Here is a 22937-nt window from a genome sequence, read left to right as displayed (position 1 = left end):
TTCTCCCTGCGGATGCTGCCTGGAGCTGGCGGTAACCTGTTGCAGTGAGTTACAGTTCTGTTTATCCACTTCCGGCGCTTTCGTTTTCCTTGTATTTCTGCTCATTCTGTTGGGTCGTTTGTATTACTTATTGATTTGAATAACACTTAGATGTAACATAATTTACTCTTTTTTTTTCTTTGCTTCTGTTTTCTACTCTGCGTATTGATCTTTTATATTTTCTAGTTATTTCTTGCTGGCACTTGGTAAGCTAATGGATTTTTAAAACATTGATCTTTCCCACAACATTAAATTCATTTATCAGTTTATTTGTTTTTAGATTTTATGGATTCTCCCTAAATAAATATCTCCAATATATTGGCAATTTATTTTTAAGAAATTGATCTTTACATCTTATTTTATTTCTTTTTGCTCTCCCCCTCGCCCCCAACTACTCCTCCAATAAGAAGTTGGCACTAGTGGAGACTTCCTGGTCTAGGTTTACTTCCAGGGTAAAAGCTGTCAATGATTCTGTATTAATCATCGTTTTTGTTGTAGGATCCTTTTAGAAATTTTTGATCTGAATAAGAAAGCCATTGCTCTTTTTTACTATACTGCAGGCAGTTTTTAAAAATTACATGCTGATTTTTAAATATTTTTGAACATTAAATTGTCATGTGATTTTCTCCTTGAATTTGTCACCTACCTGGAAAATTTACATGACTTGTTAAGAAATGTTAACCACCTCTTGTATTTTTTATTATATGTGACTTGTTATTCATTACATTTTCATATGCGATTTCATTTATTATACAAATACTAAGGATTTATACATCTGTATATGAAAGAGAGTTTATACTTAATTTATATTGAAAGTTCTGGTCAACTTTGCATCATTATCAATGTAATGCTGGCTTTCTAAAAGAAATCTGAAAATATGCTTTGCTTATTTATACTTTGATACATCTGAGAAATATAGGTTTTTTTATTTCTTAAATGTTTGAAATATTTTGTGTTTCTATAACTGAAGTTTTGTTTCTCTAACTGTTTTATTGGCTGGTGGCCTTCAAACTGGGATTCAACTTGCTTGTTTTAATTTGGAGTTTTTCTATTTTATACTTCTTATATTGGATTTTAGGAATTTATATTTGTGTTTGTGTTTGGGAATTTGATTTTCAAAGTATAGTGGATTTTTATCTCTAGTCAAGTTTTTATCCCAAGAGTTTTTTTTTTTTTTTTTGACATGCAGAGTTAGATGGTGAGAGAGACAGAGAGAAAGGTCTTCCTTCCATTGGTTGACCCCCCAAATGGCCGCTATGGCCAGAGATACACTGTTCCAAAGCCATGAGCCAGGTGCTTCCTCTTGGTCTCCCATATGGGTGCAGGACCCAGGGACTTGGGCCATCCTCCCCTGCCTTCCTGGGCTACAGCAGAAAGCTGGACTGGAAGAGGAACAACCAGGACAGAATCCGGTGCCCCAACCAGGGCTAGAACTCTGGGTACTGGTGCTGCAGGCGGAGGATTAGCCTAGTGGGCTGCAGCGCCGGCCTTACCCCTAAGAGTTTTACAATATTTTTTTCTGATCTTGACAAAGCTCTTTTCTCTGTAAACACTTGTTTTAATACATGAAAATGGACACTAGTGTTACTTTTCCCTGTGTTTCCTCAATTACTTTTACTCATAGTTTATTAATTTTGTTAAAATTAAAAAGCATATCCTGGGGCTGATGCTATGGCATAGTTGGTAAAGCCACCACCTGCAGTGCTGGCATCCCATATGGGCCCCAGTTCAAGTCCCAGGTACTCCCCTTCATATCTAGCTTTTTGCTATGGCCTGGGAAAGCAGTAGAAGATGGCCCAAGTCCTTGGGCCCCTGCACCCATGTGAGAGACCTAGAAGAAGCTCCTGAATTCAGATAAGGGCAGCTCTTGCTGTTGCAGCCCTCTGGAGAGTGAACCAGTAGATGGAAGACCTTTTTCTCTCTCTGCCTCTGCCTCTCTGTAACTCTGCCTTTCAAATATATAAATAAATCTTAAAAAATATTTCCAGAAATGAATGAAAAATCTGTCCCGGTTGCTCCTCTTCCAGTCTAGCTCTCTGCTATGGCCCAGGAAGGCAGTGGAGGGCGGCCCAAGTGCTTGGGCCCTGCACGTGCATGGGAGACCAGGAGGAAGCACCAGGCTCCTGACTTCGAATTGGCTCAGCTTGCCAGCCAAGGGGCCATTTGGGGGTTGAACCAATGGAAGAAAGACCTTTCTCTCTGTCTCTCTCTCTCACTGTCTAACTCTGCCTGTCAAAAAAATAAATCTATGTGTGTGTGTGTGTATATATATACACATATATATACATATATTATTATATTATATATTATATAGTTATATAATATATAACAGTTATATAGTTACATAACATATATAATAATTATATAATTTATAATAACATAATTATATATTAGAATATATCACATTAGACTATATATTATATATCTTAACTATAATATAGATAATATAATAACTATGTATAATATATATATAATTATCAGCAAACAGTAAGATGTTTAATTTATTTAAAAATTGAATAAATACAAATTAAAGTATGTGTTTTTCATCAGATTCAAAACAATTATTGCAACTGTTGACATTTTGACATATATGAGGCAATGGCCATTGAATAGAAGGTGAATTTGCAAAAGAAATTGGTGATGTGTACCAAAAGTCTTAGCAATACAGATTATGTTATTATATACTCTTGTCCCAAATAAGCACTTCCTAAAAAAATCTTTCTTTGGAAAAATAGGTTTCAGAAGTGTCTATGGAAACTTTTTCTTAGGGAAACTTGAGGATAGAAAAGTAAATATCTAACAGTACAGTATTCATTAAATAGTATATGATAAATCCATATGAAGAAACATAGTTTAGCTATAAAATATATTTACATTATTAAGCAAAAAAAAAAACCCTTGCAAAGCAGGATGTATTATATATATATATATCTCCACTATTTTTCAAAAACATGCTTATTTATTTTTTAAATATTGATTTATTTATTTGAAAAAGTTACACAGAGAGAGCAGAGGCAGAAAGAAAGACAGCGAGAGAGAGAGGTCTTCCACCCACTGGTTCACTCCCCCAATTGGCCGCAATGGCCAGAGCTGCGCTGATCCCAAGCCAGGAGCCAGGAGCTTCCCCTGGGTCTCCCACACGGGTGCAGCAGTTGGACCATCTTCCACTGCTTTCCCAGGCCATAGCAGAGAGCTGGGTCGGAAGTGGAGCACCCAGGTCTTGAACTGCTGGCCATATGGGATGCCAGCGTTTCAGGCCAGGGCGTTAACCTGCTGCACCACAGCACCAGCCCCAAAAACATGCTTATACAGATATATTTCCTCAAGCCTTGTGTTATGTGTACGAAGCCATCTGTTTGACTCACATAAGCATACCTTAAAATGATTGTGGAAATGGAATTAAAAGTTAAATTTATTTTGGTTCAAAACATGTTGAAATTTATATATACATGGGTTATTTAAAAAGTTCATGGAAAACATGTATTATGAGAAATACGTATTTCAAATGTTATGCACCAACATAAACTTATCTTCTACTTCTATTGCCCATGAAATTTTGAAATCCATCAGAAAAACATGGTGTTCCTGGGAAATATCTGGCCATTATTTAATATACTGTAGAGATGCTAAATCTGCCTGAAGTTACTAAGAAAGAATGTGGTCGTGATTAGACACCTTTTCATTTAACCTCTCTGCGTTGTGACCGATCATCACATTTAAAGAAACTATTTCCAGGTGTTGTGCAATCTGTGATACCGAAATCAGAGCAGAGTGTCTTCTCACCGGCCGGAGCCCTAGGGCCAGTTGAAGGGGCTGCCCGCCAGCAGTGAGTCCCGGGTGAGCGTCTCGGTGGGCGTCTTGCCCAACAGGCACAGCAAGTGGAGCTGCACAATGAGGGGCGCCTGGAGCGCGCGCAGGGCCAGGCGCACTGGGGCTGGGACAGGTACTGGGCGCGCAATACTCCATGAGAGCCACCTACGCCTGCTCCTGCAACCTCTCAGCGCGCGCAGAGGCCAAGAGGGCCATGACTTTGAGGCACCGGACTCCACCGAGTCGCCCTGCAGGCGGCCCAGCTCCTCCAACTGCTCCTGGTCCAGGAAGGCCACGCGTGCTTGGCCGGCAGTGGCGCCCTGTGCAGGCAGGGGCAGCGCTAAGAGCAGCCGCGCCGCCAGCGTTCTCAACTGGTCCATGCCCAGCGCAGCGCCACCGCCGCCCGCACCTGCCGCGCCCACAGCTGCACCGGGAACAAGCCTCTGTCCGCCTTCTCGCCAGCACCCAGCCAGGAGGGCTGCAGGAGTAGGGGGCCAGCGCTGCTGGGCAGCGATTACGGGATGCGGCCGCGCTGCAGCGCTGCGGGGCGGCAGGAGGGAGAGAGAGAGAGAAGGGCAGGGAGAAGACGGCCAGAGCTAGGCTCTCTCAGAGTCCCCCCACCCCAGCTCCGGGAGAGCCCGGGTCGGGAGGGGGCCTGGGGTCTTCCCCAGGTGGGACTGGGAGCTGGGGCCTAGCCTGCAGCAAGCAGGTGAGGTGGGAGGAGGGAAACCGAGGCAGGGAGGGCTGGCTGCCAGGCAGGGCAAATTAAGGAGCCTTAATGAGCCCGCCCACCTGGCCTGATGGAATCCATGAGCTCCAGCCTTGGGCCGTCCTCATGCAGGGCACATTACCAGCCCTGGAGGGGACTCGGGACTGGAAGTGGGGCTGAGTCCTGCGGGGGTGGGAGTCAGCTGTGCAGTAGGAGTGGCCAAATGGGGCCCAAAAGTGCTGCCCTGGTTATAAGCCCTGCCTACACCGCTCCTCCCCCCCATCCTACCTCAGGGCCTTTGCACCTGCTCACCCCCCCTTCTGCAAACCCCCACCCCCAACTCTTCCTCCTCCAGCCCAGGCTGGGGCATGGGGTTCAAATCCCACCCACAACTCCCTCTTTAACACCACCCCCCGAATTAACAAATCTGCTTTAGAGCAGTATTGGCCATGGAGGAAGGGCTACCCTGGTGGCAACTGAAGCCATGGGCTATTTACTGAGGGCCAACTGTATGCAGGGACCCTGGGGCACAACAGTGCACAAGACAGAGAGTCCCTGGAGAAGTCATTGAGTTCCAAAGCAAAGTAAGGGGTTGTGAGCCGTGAGGGTGGGAAGCCGTGCATGGGGTGGGGGGTGCAGCACGTGGCTGTAGTCAGGCCCACCTGAGGGCCGGACCTGCATGATTTCAGATAAGCCACATGAGAAGAGGGGCACATGTGAACCCCCCCAAACTGAAGGGAGTGGCTTTTCCAAGGGGCTCTGAGCCAACTTTATCAGCTTCCCTCACAGACGCAGTGAGGGGGGAGGACTTTGAAAGCACGAGAGACTGGAGTCAGACGCTGGGAAGAACCGGCAGACAGAAAGCAGGTATGGGGTGCGCATTTATCCTGAGGCTGGAACCCCACCCCCACCCCTACCCCGAGACCACCGCCCCCCTCCCCCTTGTGGAGCCTGGAGAAACTGCAGGGCATTGGAGTTTAGGGCCGCGCTGCTTGGACTCTGTCTGCCCTGGGCCAGGCTGGGGCTTCTGGGGAGGGAACAAGAGTGGGGTCCCCATGGGCTCAGGCTGCCCGGCTCCTGCCTTAAGCAAACAGAGGCAGGGGTGGGAGCAACGGAAACCAAATGTGTGTATGTGCGTGTGTGTTTGTGCGTGTGTGCATGTATGTGTGTGTGTCTGTGTGTGTGTGTGTGTCTGTGTGTGTCTGTGTATTTCTTCAGGACGCATTGGCCAGGCTTGGGCAGGGACCGGGCCCTGGCCACAGCTGTAATTGGATTCCTGCACCAGTACAGGGTGCAATGGCCCTGGTCTTGTGGTTAGCAAGTGCAATGCTGGGCCCCATCAGCCAACTGCAGGGAGGAAGGGGGCTGCTCACCCTCCTTCCGCAGGCCTCCCCCCAGGCTGCAGCGGGGCTGGGGGTCACTCACCTTCCTTCTGCACAACCCCCCGGGAAGCACTTCTTGAGCCGGCAGGACTGGCACTGGTCATGCTGATGTTGGTCCATCTGACAGTCCCAATCGGACCTGCAGGTGTAGCAGTGTTAGGAGCCGATTGTCTAATGAATATACAGGTGTGTGTTTTTAAAGCCTGATAATTTTAGACATAACTTTCTCCACGTTTTATATTTCTATATTTTAGTTTTCGTGTATCCATTTGAAAGGCAGAGAGTAATTCTACTGTGTGCGTGGCAGGAACCCAATTCCTTGAGCCCTCCTGTGCTGCCTCCCAGCCTCTGCATTAGCAGGAAGTAGAACACAGAAATGGAAACAACACTCAGAGGCCCTCATTCCATTGTAGCAAGGTTGTCTCAAGGGGATTCTTAACCACTTGGCCAAATGCTCCCTCCTGCTTACTACTTTTTAAACACCACTCTCTTACATTACATAGGCCCAGGATCACAAAAATTACCAATTCCAATGTTGGCAAAGCCAATGAAAATGGAGCTCTCACAAAGAAAATGAAAGCCGGCCGGTGCCGCAGCTCAATAGGCTAATCCTCCACCTTGCAGCGCCGGCACACCGGGTTCTAGTCCCAGTAGGGACACTGGATTCTGTCCCAGTTGCCCCTCTTCCAAGCCAGCTCTCTGCTGTGGCCCGGGAGTACAGTGGAGGATGGCCCATGTGCTTGGGCCCTGCACCTGCATGGGAGACCAGGGGAAGCACCTGCTCCTGGCTTCGGATCAGCGCGATGGCCTGCGGCGGCCATTGGAGGGTGAACCAACGGCAAAGGAAGACCTTTCTCTCTCTCTCTCTCTCTCTCACTGTCCACTCTGCCTTTCAAAAAAATAAAAAGAAAAAAGAAAATGAAAGCCAAGCGAATTATTTAATTAGAAGTATTAGCTTGAATAAAATAATAGTTTGAGTTTCATGTTTCATCAGGTTTTATAAGTGAATTTTCAATATCAATATACACGGAACATAAAAAAGATGTACAAATATCTTCAACCATCAATATTACACATTTACAAAAGCAGTGGATGCTTGAATAGTTCTACAAAAATGTGTTCTAAAATCATGTGATTAGTCTTTAAATAAAGGAAATGAATGTTTATCTCAATGAACCATTTCCAAAAGGGCAGAAATACAAAATAAAGCCCCTAACAGGAACTGGATATGACAATAATTATCTTTGTAAATTCATTTTGTTTTAAGAACTGTTTCTGAAAACTGTATTTTTTAAAAAGTGAAGAATATTTTAATGGGGAATTACTAACCATGATATAATAAAATATTTTCTGCAATTCTTGATCACAGTTTGAAGCCAGATTTAATTTAAAAAGTTACCAAAGGTGGGAAATAGGCATACAAGAAAAACTATTTTTAATTTTTAAATGTATCTATATCTTTTTTTAAAAACTTTTATTTAATGAATATAAATTTCCAAAGTACGGCTTATGGATTACAATGGCTTCCCCCCCATAACGTCCCCCCCACCCGCAACCCTCCCCTTTCCCACTCCCTCTCCCCTTCCAATCACATCAAGATTCATTTTCGATTCTCTTTATATACAGAAGATCAGTTTAGCATACATTAAGTAAAGATTTAAACAGCTTGCTCCCACACAGAAACATAAAGTGAAAAATAATAGATGATTTTTTAAATGATGATGAAATCAGATCAGACCTATTGTCATGTTTAATCCCAGTGAGAGTCAAGTTGGGAATTGATAATTTCTTTTTTCTTTTTTTCTTTTTTTTTTTTTTTACAGAAGATCAGTTTAGTATACATTAAGTAAAGATTTCAACAGTTTGCACCCCCATAAAAAAACAAAGTGAAATATACTGTTTGAGTACTCATTATAGCATTAAATCTCAATGTACAGCACATTAAGGACAGAGATCCTACATGAGGAGTAAGTTCACAGTGACTCCTGTTGTTGACTTTACAAACTGACACTCCTGTTTATGGCATCAGTAATCTCCCTATGCACCAGTCATGAGTTTCCAAGGCTATGGAAGCCTTTGGAGTTCACTGCCTCTTATCTTGTTTACACAAGGTCATACTCAAAGTGGAGGTTCTCTCCTCCCTCCAGAGAAAGGTACCTCCTTCTTTGAAGACCTGTTCTTTCACTGGCATCTCACTCACAGAGATCTTTCATTTAGTTGTTTTTTTTTTTTTTTTTTTTTTTTTTTTTTACCAGAGTGTCTTCGCTTTCCATGCCTGAAATACTCTCATGGGCTTTTCAGCCAGATCGGAATGCCTTTAGGGCTGGTTCTGAGGCCAGAGTGCTGTTTAGGACATCTGCCATTCTATGAGTCTGCTGAGTATCTCGCTTCCCATGTTGGATCACTCTCCCCTTTATTTTTCTATTGGTTAGTATTAGCAGGTACTAGACTTGTTTATGTGCTCCCTTTGACTCTTAGTCCTTTCATTATGATCAATTGTGAACTGAAATTGATCACTAAGACTAGTGAGATGGCATTGGTATGCCACCTTGATGGGATTGAATTGGAATCCCCTGGTATGTTTCTAACTCTACCATTTGGGGCAAGTCAGCTTGAGCATGTCCCAAATTGTACATCTCTTCCCTCTCTTATTCCCACTCTTATGTTTATCAGGGATCACATTTCAGTTAAATTTCAACACTTTAGAATAACTGTGTGATAATTACAGAATTAAACCAGTCATATTAAGTAGAACAGACAAAACAAATACTAAGAGGGATAATGTATTAAGTTGTTCATTAACAGTCAGGGCTATGCTGATCAAGTCCCCGTTTCTCATAGTGTCCATTTCACTTCAGGAGGTTTCCTTTTTGGTGTTCAGTCAGTTGTCACCGATCAGGGAGAACATATGGTATTTGTCCCTTTGGGACTGGCTTATTTCACTCAGCATGATGTGTTCCAGATTCCTCCATTTTGTTGCAAATGACTGGATTTCGTTGTTTCTTACTGTGGTATAGTATTCTAAAGAGTACATATCCCATAATTTCTTTATCCAGTCTACCGTTGATGGGCATTTAGGTTGGTTCCAGGTCTTGCCTATTGTGAATTGTGCTGCAATAAACATTAGGGTGCAGACCGCTTTTTTGTTTGCCAATTTAAATTCCTTTGGGTAAATTCCAAGGAGTGGGATGGCTTGGTCGAACGGTAGGGTTATCTTCAGGTTTCTGAGGAATCTCCAGACTGATTTCCATAGTGTCTTGACCAGTTTGCATTCCCACCAACAGTGGGTTAGTGTCCCTTTTCCCCCACATCCTCGACAGCATCTGTTGTTGGTAGATTTCTGAATGTGAGCCATTCTAACCGTGGTGAGGTGAAACCTCGTTGTGGTTTTGATTTGCATTTCCCTGATTGCTAGTGATCTTGAACATTTTTTCATGTGTCTGTTGGCCATTTGGATTTCCTCTTTTGAAAAATGTCTATTGTGGTCCTTGGCCCATCTCTTAAATGGGTTGTTTGTTTTGTTTTTGTGGAGTTTCTTGATCTCTTTGTAGATTCTGGTTATTAACCCTTTATCTGTTGCATAGTTTGCAAATATTTTTTCCCATTCTGTCGGTTGTCTCTTCACTCTCCTGACTGTTTCTTTTGCAGTACAGAAACTTCTGAATTTGATGCAATCCCAATAGTAGATTTTGGCTTTGACTGCCTGTGCCTCCCGGGTCTTTTCCAGAAATTCTTTGCCTGTGCCAATATCTTGAAGGGTTTCTCCACTGTTCTCTAATAACTTGATGGTGTCAGGACATAGATTTAGGTCTTTAATCCATGTTGAGTGGATTTTTGTGTAAGGTGAAAGGTAGGGGTCTTGCTTCATGCTTCTGCACGTGGAAATCCAGTTTTCCCAGCACCATTTATTGAATAGACTGTCCTTGCTCCAGGAATTGGTTTTGGATCCTTGATCAAATATAAGTTGGCTGTAGATGTTTGGGTTGATTTCTGGTGTTTCAATTCTGTTCCATTGGTCTATCCATCTGTTTCTGTACCAGTACCATGCTGTTTTGATTACAACTGCCCTGTAGTATATCCTGAAATCTGGTATTGAGATGCCTCTGGTTTTGTTTTTGTTGTACAAGATTGCTTTAGCTCTTCGAGGTCTCTTGTGCCTCCATATGAATTTCAGCATCATTTTTTCCAGATCTGAGAAGAATGTCTTTGGTTTCCTGATTGGAATTACATTGAATCTACAAATTGCTTTTGGGAGAATTGACATTTTGATGATGTTGATTCTTCCAATCCATGAGCATGGAAGATTTTTCCATTTTTTGGTATCCTCTTCTATTTATTTCTATAAGATTTTGTAATTCTCATCGTAGAGATCTTAAACGTCCTTTGTTAAGTTTATTCCAAGGTATTTGATTGTTTTTGTAGCTATTGTGAATGGTATTGATCATAGCAGTTCTTTCTCAGCTGTGGCATTGCTTGTGTATACAAAGGCTGTTGATTTTTGTGCATTGATTTTGTATCCTGCCACTTTGCCAAACTCCTCTATGAGTTCCAATAGTCTCTTAGTAGAGTTCTTTGGATCCTCGAAGTAAAGAATCATATCATCTGCAAAGAGGGATAGTTTGACTTCTTCCTTCTCAGAATCCGGCACCCTGACCGGGACTAGAACCCCGTGTGCCAGTGCTGCAGGTGGGGGATTAGCCTAGTGAGCCGGGGCACCGGCCTGCATGGTATTATTCTAATTCTTTTAAATTTGCTGAGACTTGCTTTATGGCCTAGTATGTGATCAATCCTAGAGAAGGTTCCATGCACTGCTGAGAAGAATGTGAAGTCTTTAGATGTAGGATTGAAAGTTCTGTAGATATCTGTTAGATCCATTTGGGCAATAGTGTCGATTAAATCTGCTGTTTCCTTGTTGATCTTCTGTCCGGATGATCTGTCTATTTCTGAGAGTGGAGTATTGAAGTCCCCCAGTACTATTGTATTGGAATCTAAATCTCCCTTTAAGTCCCTTAACATATCTTTTAAATAGACCGGTGCCCTGTAATTAGGTGCATATACATTTATAATAGTTACATCTTCCTGTTGAATTGAACCCTTAATCATTATATAGTGCCCCTTTTTTTCTCTCTTAACAGTTTTGTATTAAAGTTTATTTTGTCTGATATTAATATGGCTACACCTGCTTTTTTTGGTTTCTGTTGGCATGGAATATCTTTTTCCAGCCTTTCACTTTCAGTCTGCATGCCTCTTTGTTAGAGAGATGTGTTTCTTGTAGGCAACAAATAGTTGGGTTGTGTTCTTTGAGCCAATCAGCCAATCGGTGTCTTTTAACTGAAGAATTAAGACCATTAATGTTCAATGTGACGATTGATATGTAGTGACTTTGCCCTGCCATTTTCCTGGAGATATTTTCTAATATATGCTTTGAGCTTCCCATGCTCATTTTACTGGTAGGTTTTCTTCCTTTCCCTTCTTTCATATTGATGGCCGTGTTTCTGTGTTTCTGAGTGTAGCACATCTTTAAGTATCTTTTGCAGGGCCGTACAAGTGGCCACAAAGTCTTTCAATTTCTGTTTGCTATGAAAGGTCTTTATTTCACCTTCATTCACAAATGAGAGCTTGGCAGGATATAATATTCTGGGCTGGCAATTTTTCTTTCTTAGCACCTGTGCTATGTCTCGCCATTCCCTCCTAGCCTGTAGTGTTTCTGATGAGAAGTCTGCTGTGAGTCTGATTGGAGATCCTCTGAGAGTAATCTGATGTTTCTCTCTTGCACATTTTAGGATCTTTTCTTTATGTTTCACTGTGGTGAGTTTAATTACCACATGTCGTACTGAGGATCTCTTTTGGTCATGTTATTGGGGGTTCTATGAGCTTCCTGTACTAGGATGTCTCTGTCCTTCTCCAAACCTGGAAAGTTCTCTGCTAGTATCTCACTAAAAAAGGCCTTCTAATCCTTTCTCTCTCTCCATGCCTTCAGGAACTCCTAGAACTCGAATGTTGGTTTTTTTAATAGTATCCTGTAGATTCCCAACAATATTTTTTAGATTTCTAATTTCCTCTTCTTTTCTTTGGTTTGACTGTATGTTTTCCTGTGCTCTATCTTCTAAGTCCTATATTCTCTCTTCTGCTTCACCCATTCTATTTTTAAGGCTTTCTAATGGGTTTGTCATTTGATCTATTGAGCTCTTCATTTCATTTTGATTTCTCTTCACTATCACACATCCTGCTCTACTAGTTTCTGAGTTTCATTTTGATTCCTCCTTAAAATTTCATTTTCATGAGAGAGATTTTCAATCCTGTCCATTAAGGAGGATTTCTGTAGTTCAAGGATTTGCTTTTGAAAACTCCTAAATGTTCTTATCATAAATTTTTTGAAATCCGTATCTTGCATTTCTTCTATCTCATCATCTTCATGATCTTTGCTTGGGGCGTTTTGTTTATTTGGTGGCATCATAGTGTCATCGTTGGTCTTGTTCCCTCGATCTGTGTTTCTTGCTTGGCATAGTTAATTCTTCTTTCGTCACTGTGCGTTTTTTTTTATTTTTTTTATTTTATACTATGTCTGTGTTAAGTGGACTGCCTGCTGTTGGAGGAGCCTTGGAGGCTTGAGATGGGTGTGGCCTGAGAGCTCTGCTTGGTTCTTCTGGGTTATGGGTGTGCAAACGTGACACCCTCATGTTATGCATGGTAAATCTCTCTCTTTTTATTTATTTATTTATTTTATTTATTCAGGGGGTAAGTAATACCGCACCACACAGCTGTGCAGAATTGATGGTATTTAGCTTCCAGTCTCTGGCTTCTACCCAAAGAGTCTGTGCAGGCTCTGTTTCTCCTCTGGACTCCCACTGAGTTGCCTAGGCTACTGAATTGTAGTGACTCAGTTCCTTAGCTTTCCCCTGTTGTTATGTAAATCGAGAGAGGGGGCCTGCTCTTTGTCTCTTGCAAATTCTTGCAAACTCTTGCAAGCCTTGCAGAGAGAAACCCCCCACCTTTTTTACTTTCTCTCGGTCAGTGCTTCCGGTGCACTTTCCCACTCCCCTCTAGATTCTGACTGCCATTTCCCTGCCAATGTCTCAGGTTATTGAGCTCACCTCCCCTTCCAGCGCCGATGTGTGGACTCAGAGCCCTGGGCGTCCCAACTCTCCCCGCTGGTGTCTGTGTGACATGCACTCCCCTTTCTGCACTGGCGCGCAGACCCTGCGGCTCCCGCGGCTCGGCTTCTGTGCAGTGGGCGACCTTGTTCTCCCAGTAGGTCCTCCGAGTCACAGCCACTAGATCCAGAAGAGTTTCCTCTGCAATTTTTTCTGGTCCTTTTTCTGAGGCTACCGTAACTCCACTTTTATTAAACTAAATTTTCCCGGACTATCGGTGTGCACCCTCACTATTCCGCCATCTTGGCTCCACCCCGATTCAATTTTTAAATGTATCTATATCTTTAAGCATATCAAATGTCAAAATGAGATTATTGAGAAAACACATGGTAATAGAGAATTATTAGATTTATTTCAAAAATTCTTATTGAAATTTTTATAGGCTCTCAAAACTTGATGTAGCAATCTATTTTTTCTGGGACCACATTTGTTCCTTTGTCCACTCCTGTTAGCATTATCTGGCAAAAGTTGTACATTGAGGTACACGTGAGAGAATTATTACTCAATTTTCCTGGCCAGTTTTAGGTAAGAAATCAGGAAACAACCACAACCACCACAACAAACACCACTTTCTCAAGAGCATTTGCAGATCAGTTCTGCAGACTTCAAACGTTTTCAGGTTTGGAATGTTTAGACTACTGCTCTCATGCTAAATTCTCTGTGGCTTTCTTTTTATTTCTGAATTGCTTTTTACAAACAGAATGCAGCATAAGGGACTGACAGCAAAATACACTGTTCCCCAGATGGTTCAAATAATAACTATGCCAATTGTTTGTATTTATATTGCAAACATCATATTTTCACCTAAGTATCACTTACCTCAAATGTTAACTGAATAGTTTTATAGAATTGTTTTTTAAGATTTATTTTCTTTGAGAGGCAGAGTTATTCTACAAAAAGAAATAGATATCTTCAATACAAGCATAATTTTTATTCCTTCAAGTGATAGAGAAGTATGTTTTGTACCTTCAATTTGAACAGGATCTCCCCAAAATTAAATTAGATATATTGTTTACCAGTGTGATAAAATGTATTTCACAAAGAGAAAATATGATACAAAAATATAATTTACTTTATTTCTTGAATACTCATATATGTCTTGCTAGACTAAGAATAGAATCAATATATTTTTGTCAATCTAATCATTCTGAAACAAAATCAAATAATGAGTAATTTGGAAATGTTTATGAATTATTTTTCTGTTTATTTCTATGGAGGAAGGAGGAATGATGGTAATGTTTCCAAATTCTTCTGGTTAAATGTGGAACAGTTAAAAAATAACATGATATAGCTGTAAGTAGGTCTTAGGCATCCAATGCATGTGCAACCATGCATGACATGAAATGTATTAAGTTAATACAATCCTTGACTTTTTTTTTAACAGGCAGAGTGGACAGTGAGAGAGAGAGAGAGACAGAGAGAAAGGTCTTCCTTTTTCCATTGGTTCACCCCCACAGTAGCCGGGATCCAGGTGCTTCTCCTGGTCTCCTGGGTGGGTGCAGGGCCCAAGCACTTGGACCATCCTCCACTGCCTTCCTGGGCCATAGCAGAGAGCTGAACAGGAAGAGGAGCAACCAGGACAGAGCTGGCACCCTGACTGGGACTAGAACCCTGTGTGCCGGCACTGCAGGTGGAGGATTAGCCTATTGAGCCACAGCGCCGGCCTATAGTCATTGACTTCTGATACCTGTGGTGTCCATTCCAATGAAGATACTGATTGGCTACCTCATGGTAACATGAAGGACTCTGGTTGATGTGACTTTAAAACAACTATTGGATTGATTCACATATGTTAAACATAAATTTTAAAATATATGACTACTTTACTTATTAGTTGTGGCAGTTAGTGTTACCTGTTCCCTTTTATCTTTGCTTTGTAAAACACACAAAAACATTCATTTGCCATATTCTTCAAATTAAGAAAATGGTTTACTGTATGATGATGTTTAGATTCTCTTTGATCACCCAAGGATTGATTTTTTCTTGCCATAATAAATCTACAAATGAAAACCTGTGACTCATTAATGATCTTGATCTGAATTAGTACAGAGCAGATGAGTCTGGGGCACTCTTAGATATGAATATTAAAATCTATAGAAATTAAAGAAATTACAATGGGGAGACCAAAATTATTTATAAAGGATCATTTATTAAACATTTTTCACAAAATACAAAGATGGTTGTTCTGCAAGAATACATCACATATTAAAAAATAATGTGTTTTTACTGAATTTAATTTGAAGACATTCAGAATTGTTTTGTCTATCCCCTTGGGGAGCCCATTTGTCTTTGCTCCTTGTCTGACACCATTTCTAAGAAGGAAGAAACATTTTCTTGTTAATTAAGTCATATTCATAACAGCTTTAATTTTATAGAAATAAAATCACAGTGTCTGCCACAACAAAGCTCTTTCCACAAAGTAACTGATTTGCCTATGATCCTATTTTTTTTTCAAGCTACAAGATAGGATAAATCAAGGAGGAGCTAGGTAAGTTGTATAATAACGTATTAGCAGCAGTGATAGTAAATGCAACATAACATTTGTTTTGTCTGTGGTACAAGAATATGTCGTATTAGACTACTGTATTTTTCTCTACTTGTACACAAGTAAGTGCATACGGATTGTCTCAGAATGACACATGCATAAAAAGGCAGGAAGCTGGCCTGGCTGGCATTATCAGTGCCTATTTTCATCAGCTAATATGAATGAATTGCTAAAATTAGTGAAGACAGGAAAATGACTTAAGGATAATATATACAGAGTTAAACTACATCCTTTTTAAAATCTACTTGAATGATCTCAGGCACTTTGGCTGTTCAGGATAAAAGGTTTTATGTTTTATTCTTGATAGCAATTTCTCAGTACAAGCAAAAGCAAATACCTGCCCACTGTCATAAACATGAACTCGTACATCTGAGAGGGTAAAGTAAGTTCATCTTCAACGTTTTCACTCTGGAGGCATCTCGTGTAGAAATGTGTCATAATTTGTTCTTAGTACCTGTTTAATTTTTCAGTGCAAGCAAAGGCAAACATACCTGCTCACTGTCATACACACAACCAAACATCTCTGGACTATTCAAAGCAAATTCACCTTCTGATTTTCATCATGGAAACATCTTTGATAAGTGGCACTTCCTTCCTCTATAAATCATGCAAAACAGACCCATGATGCCTGAATTTGATAATATTAAAAATCATGGCCATGGCCATCTCTCTGTGTAAACTCTGTTGGGTAAGGCTTGCCATCATGGTGCTTCTTTCCTGAGGATGGAGCTGGTCCTGTCTGTGTGGATCATAAGTGTGCATGCTCAGAGCTGTGGTCGCTGTTGTGGCTGTCTTCATTGTCCAGAGAGTCCCCTGTTTGCTGGAGCGTGGCCGCACTAATCCCTGACAGCTCTGAAGGGAGCAGGGTTCCTTTCTTCACATTCACCAGTTCCTTTTCTCAGGCAGCAGTGCCCAGCTGGCCCAATTTTACCCTCTTCCTCTTCATCCGCCTGTTCTGGAACCACACTTTCACCTTGGACAAAGAAAGGAAACACACGAAGCAAAACAGAACATTAAATTCAAGTGCTTTCTCCTTTTGGTCTGCCTAGGAGAACCAGATTCTCAAAGGTTTACATGAAGACACCATGGAAGAGGGTAAATATAAAAATAATCCCACCCTGAGTTTAATCAGGTTGCATGTTTGTGATAATAACTTATAAACATTCAGAAGATGCACACAAATGATTACCTTTCATATTTAACAACAAAGGGAATTCATTGTAGTATTACCTCCCAGTTTTTGCTTTGTGGATTTAAAAATTAAAAATCACAATAATAAAGAGAAGTAGACAAGAAAGGGCTTATCATTCAAGATGTCTCCAAGGTATTTGGTTCTGCTCTTGCATGATAAACCTGTGATGGAACCTATGTGGATACGTAGCCAGGAGCTTCAATAGGTTGAATGTTATGTGAATGTTCATCTTAACACACTAATGTGAAAAAAAAAATGTTTCCCAAGGTTGTATCAGTTTAGTTTTCTTATTCATTCCAGGGCATAAAGGTTGAAGTTCACCCAAAACCCAAATCTTTTTTTCTTTTTTTTTTCTTTTTGACAGGCAGAGTGGACAGTGAGAGAGAGAGAGACAGAGAGAAAGGTCTTCCTTTGCCGTTGGTTCACCCTCCAATGGCCGCCGCTGCAGCCGGCGCACCGCGCTGATCCGATGGCAGGAGCCAGGGTCCAGGTGCTTTTCCTGGTCTCCCATGGGGTGCAGGGCCCAAGCACTTGGGCCATCCTCCACTGCACTCCCTGGCCACAGCAGAGAGCTGGCCTGGAAGAGGGGCAACCGGGACAGAATCCGGCGCCCAGACCGGGACTAGAACCCGGTGTGCCGGCGCCGCAAGGTGGAGGATTAGCCTATTGAGCCACGGCGCCGGCTCCAAGTTCACCCAAATCTTTGCCTGCATTTGGATTTACCAGGTTCAACTTTTTTTTTTTTACAACACAATGACAATAAATGTTATTTTACTGTGCTTTTATTTTGCCTTTCCTGTTTTCTAATGGAGTCAAGTATCTTTGAAGAGTTTAGGATCCAGAGTTGGTGCCCATGTCCCATGTTGTAGCACCAGGAGTCCTGGCTGCTCTGTGTCCAATTCACTCCCGTTGCTGTACCTGGAAAGTGCTGCCATTTGGGGAGTGAGCCAGTGTATGGAAGGCCTCTCTCTCTCATTTCTCATAGATAAATTAACGTTCTTTTTTTAAAAAAATAATGGCCCACTGTAGTGCTTCTATGAAATACCTCCCTGTATCTGGTATGAATTCTTTTTAAAATTAATCTTGCTCTTTATGGACTTTAAAATGTCTGAGTCCTAATTTAATACCTTCAGTTGTATGGAAGCTACTATCTTCTCTGTTTTGTGCCCTCCGCTTTTCTTGGAGTATTTGTTGATGATCAGAAGCTCTTAATGTATTTATATTTACACACTGTTTCTTTAATGGTTAGAGCTATTGAAGGATACTCTCTGCTGAGGCCACAAATGTATTCTACATTTTCAAAGTGTTTAAGGTTTGCATTTCAAATTGAACCTGTCAAACCAGGAAGTATTGATTTTAGTATACAGAGGAAAGCAAATGCTTCCATTTATTCTGTGTGAATAACAAGTTATTCTTTGGGCCAGTGCTGTGGTGCAGTGGGTTAACGCCCTGGCCTGAAGTACCAGCATCCCATATGGTGCCAGTTCGAGACCTGGCTGCTCCACTTCTGATCCAGCTCTCTGCTGTGGCCTGCAAAAGCAGTAGAAGATGCCCAAGTCTTTGGGCCCCTGTACACATGGAGAAGATTGGGAAGAAGCTCCTGGCTCCTGGCTCCTGGATTCGAATCAGTGCAGCTCCAGCCATTGCAGCCAACTGGGAAGTGAACCAGTGGATGGAAGAGCTCTCTCTCTCTCTCTCTCTCTGCCTCCCCTCTCTCTGTGTAACTCTTTCAAATAAATAAATAAATATTTAAAAAGAACAAGTTGTTCTAGGTAGCTTTTTATGAAAGTCACCATTTTCTCAGTGATCACTGTTTCAATTCCATCATCAGTAAAGCTTCCATGTAGAAAGTGGCTTCAAAAAGCTCACAGAAAATGGAATTAAATGATAACTTCTTGTGTTCCAAGAGGTTTCTGAGGTTTTTTTTTTTCAAGATTTATTTTATTTATTTGAAAGTTATGCTAATGGAGACAGAGAGAGAAACAGAGAAAGAGAAAAATCTTCCATCTGTTGGTTCACTCCCCCAGTCAGATGAGCCCACAACCACGTCTGGGTCTCCCATGTGGGTGGCAGGGAGTAAGTACTCAGGGCATTGTCTGCTGCTCTCCCAGGTGCATTAGAAGGGAGTTGAATCTGAAGCAGAGCAGCCAGAACTCAGACTGGTGCTCCACATGGCATGCTGGTGTTACAAACAGAGGCTCAATGCCCTGAACAACAGCACTGGCCCCATCCATGAGCTTTTCAAGGCCCCTCCTATGCACAGCTTTCTGCTCTACTCTGTTCTGTCCCTGGGTCAGTTTTTACCTGTGAGAACATAATATTTTCATTCTTGCTGTAATTTTATACCAGATCTTTGTATCTGATAGGGACAGGTCTGTTTCACCACCAAATATATTTCATTCTTTACACCAAATATATTTTGAATGTTCTGCATTTTCATATTTGAAATAATCTCAATTTCTGTGAATACACAGTGACAATGGGAATGTGATGAGAAATAACTCAAATTTCCAAAGACATATTTATGTCTGTAACCTTCAAATCACATGATTCATAAAAGTATAAATTCCTTAGACATTTACACAATTAAATACTGAAATTGAGATGATTCTTAACTAGGGATTGTCACTGCTTTCACTGCTGGGTTCAATTAACATCATGTCTCATTTATTACCTATCTATACACTAGTCCATTTGATAAAAATAATACAATATAGTAAAAATTTGATTTAAAGTTCAGTGGTGAGGGGTCAGCACTATGGCATAGCATGTAAAGCTGCCACCTGAAGTGCCAATATCCCAAATGGGTGCCAGTTCAAGTCCTGGTCACTCCACTTACAATTCAGCTCTCTGCTATGGCCTGAGAAAGCAGTGGAAGATGGCCCAAGTTGTTGGGCCCTGCACCCATGTGGGAGACCCAGAAGAAGATCCAGACTCCTGGCTTCAGATTGGCTCAGCTCTGGCCATTGCTGCCATTTGGGGAGTGAAATAGTGGATGGAAGACCTCTCTCTCTCTCTCTCTCTCTCTCTCTCTCTCCATTTTTCTCTCTCTCTCTGCCTCTGCCTCTCTGTAACTCTCTGCCTTTCAAATAAAGATTTAAAAATATTTGATGAGAACTGACATATTATTACTGCTTACTACTCATAAGGATCACTGCGTGCATCATGTTACAGCATATGTGCTACCTGTGCTTTATTTCTAATACACTTTCCCCTCATGTTGTGAACATTATTTCTATGTTATAAATGAGACAATTGAGGTAAAGTTTACATGAACATGACACAGATGGAAACTCTAACCCCAGTATTTAATCTAACAGCAGGATTTAAACACCTATGTCTTTATCTGGCTCCAGAATTGGGGTTTGGTTTTTTTATTTGAATTCTATCTCAAACTCCTGTTTTTAGAGCATTCAGGATAAGAAGGTAAAGTACAGGATTGTGCAATGCGTGAGCACCATCCATATGGTGACTCCCATTCACGTAATTCCTCTACTTGCTGTGACTGGGTTGGTAAATGGGGCGCTATTTTCCTGCCCTGTACTTTAGGTAATTACACTACTCAGTCTAATCACCATGTGAGCTTGACAGTGCAGGTTGCATTAGATCTGTTGCACATGAGCTGGGTACTACTCTTGGCTTCACTTCTGAGTTTTTGTGTGAATGTGGGAAAACCACACTTTTCTCTGTCTCAATTTTCATATTTGTGATATTGGAATAATGAGGCTTTCAAGATTCTCCATAGGGATATTTTCTCCATTGACCATTCCAGATGGAAACAAAAAACAACATGTAAGTCATCATCATAATCACTGTCACCAAGACTGAAACATTCATGCAAAATAATCTTGACAGGAAACAAAAACCGGGAGGAATAGAGTTATTGAAATCCATGCTTATGTACTTCTCTAGGAGAGGAGGTACAGTAATTCTGTAATACCAGCATCCATCTGTCATATGCAATTTCACATGAGAAAATTCTAAGAAGAAGGTACGGATTTTAGGAATACGACTTTGTATTTAAAAGAAAGTATGTCCATTGGTTTTCTTTCTCACCATATGACATTTTACCATTTAATTTTTAAAAATTATTTGTTTTTATTCATTTGAAAGGCAGAATGAGAGAGTGAGAATGAAAGAGATTATCTTCCATCTCTTTGTTTACTCCCCATAACCACAGGAGCCAGGAGTGGGCCATACCATAGTCAAGAGCCAAGAACTCCACCTGGGTCTCCCACCTGGGTGGTAGGGACCCAAGTAATTCAGCCATCAACTGATGCCTCCCAGGGTGAGCATTAGCAGGAAGTTGTATAGGAAGTGGAGGTGTTATTGGAATCCAGGCACTTTGCACATTTGCATTTAATGTGTATAATATCTGGTCTCCTAGGCTTTACATTAGAGAAGAAAACAAATTATATATGAATCTATAGTGTCTCATAATTTCCTAAGGTGGCCACAGTGAATTAGGTTAATGGGAAGCTGAATCTATATAATGTCATAATCCATATTTATATTGTACCATAAATGTATGACTTTTGTAGAAACAAACAACCATAACACCAAACATCTGGATGAAATCTGAAAATTTCAGTGACATATCCAGATATCTCTACACATCTGGAATTTTTAGATTTAATGTTCCAACTGCTTCCATTTTTGTCTGGGCACTTGAAACACTGTAGACACTGTCTAACAAATATTTATTCACATCATAAATATGTGAAAACATGGAAAGAATCATTGTACAAATACAATTTTCAGATTTAATCATATTCCAGTGACTAAAGTGGCTCTGGCAGTTAATGTAGACAACCCAATGTCAACAGGCCCTGCAGACTTAACCAAGTAGTTCAGCGGCAAAGTGGGGAGTTGAAGTGAAGAATTCAAACCAAGAATGCTTTAAGGTAAGAATGAAAAAGAAAGAAAAGAAAGCTTCTCCACTTCTCCTGCCTGCAAGGATAGACATATGTCTGCCTGCCAGTGGGGTCCCTCAGCTAGTTCCAAGCCACCAGTGAACTCTGCTCTGCAGATCTGCAGCTGTGCGTTGAGGTTGGTGGTGCTTGATGGAAGGGGTATAGGGATAGAATACATTGCATGACTAACAATTGAAACCCTATTTATTGGGCTGCCTCTTGCCTTTATCATTGATTTTAGCACAAAGCTGGTGATAGATGAATCATTTTTCTATCTCTATAGTTTTCAGTTCTGAAACTTGTTTTTCCCCCTTTACAAATCAATCTTGTAAAACAGGCTCTTTGATGTAGTCATACAAGTTTTACTATCCCACTTTTTTTTGCATCTTTATTTATTTCAAACACACACATATGGAGAGGGCAACAAAGAGGGATCTCTCACCCAGTGGATCATTCTCCAAATGCTAGCTACTGCCAAGGCTGGGACAGGTCGAACCAGGAACAAAGAATTCAGTCAGTATATCCCAAATGTGTGGCAGAGACTCAACAACTTGAGATTTCACCTGCTGCCTCCCATGATGTGCATTAACCAGGAAACTGGAATCAGGAATGGAGGTAGGACTTGAACCCAGTCACTCTAATTTGAGATTGCAGGTGTCCCAAGCAGAGTCTTAATCTCTACACCAAATGCCTCCCCCCACATGTTTTTAAGAAAACTGAATACTCAACAGCTATTGTGAGCCATGGATAAATAACATGTTGAACAATAAATAACTCTTGTTGTGACAAATAAAATTTGATGTAAGAAATGTTAATCTCTTGATATTATTAAAACCAATCTTATGAAATCTCATTCTTCTTTCCAAAAGTGAACCAAAGTAATAATTCATGTGATGAGCAAAGTTGTCAGAAGTTTCATTCCTTTTAACTTGATCTTTTTGAAATGTCACAGCCGTAATAAATGCTAATAATTTCTTCTTACCTGATGAAGTTCAATGAAAATTACTTATTTCATTAACATTTAATTACAATGGAAACACACTACTTCGAATAACCAAATTTCCATATAAGGTGAAAAAATACATACTGCTTTTAGTTATTCAAAGTGAAATATCATTTACTTAGTACATCATATGGGACTTTAGCAAATTGAGTGAAAATATCAAAACTAAGTTACTTGTTTTTTTCCTTTA

The sequence above is a fragment of the Oryctolagus cuniculus genome, chromosome 19, assembly GCF_964237555.1.
Source record: "Oryctolagus cuniculus chromosome 19, mOryCun1.1, whole genome shotgun sequence".
NCBI lineage: Eukaryota > Metazoa > Chordata > Mammalia > Lagomorpha > Leporidae > Oryctolagus > Oryctolagus cuniculus.
Note: the sequence above shows the minus strand (reverse complement) of the source record.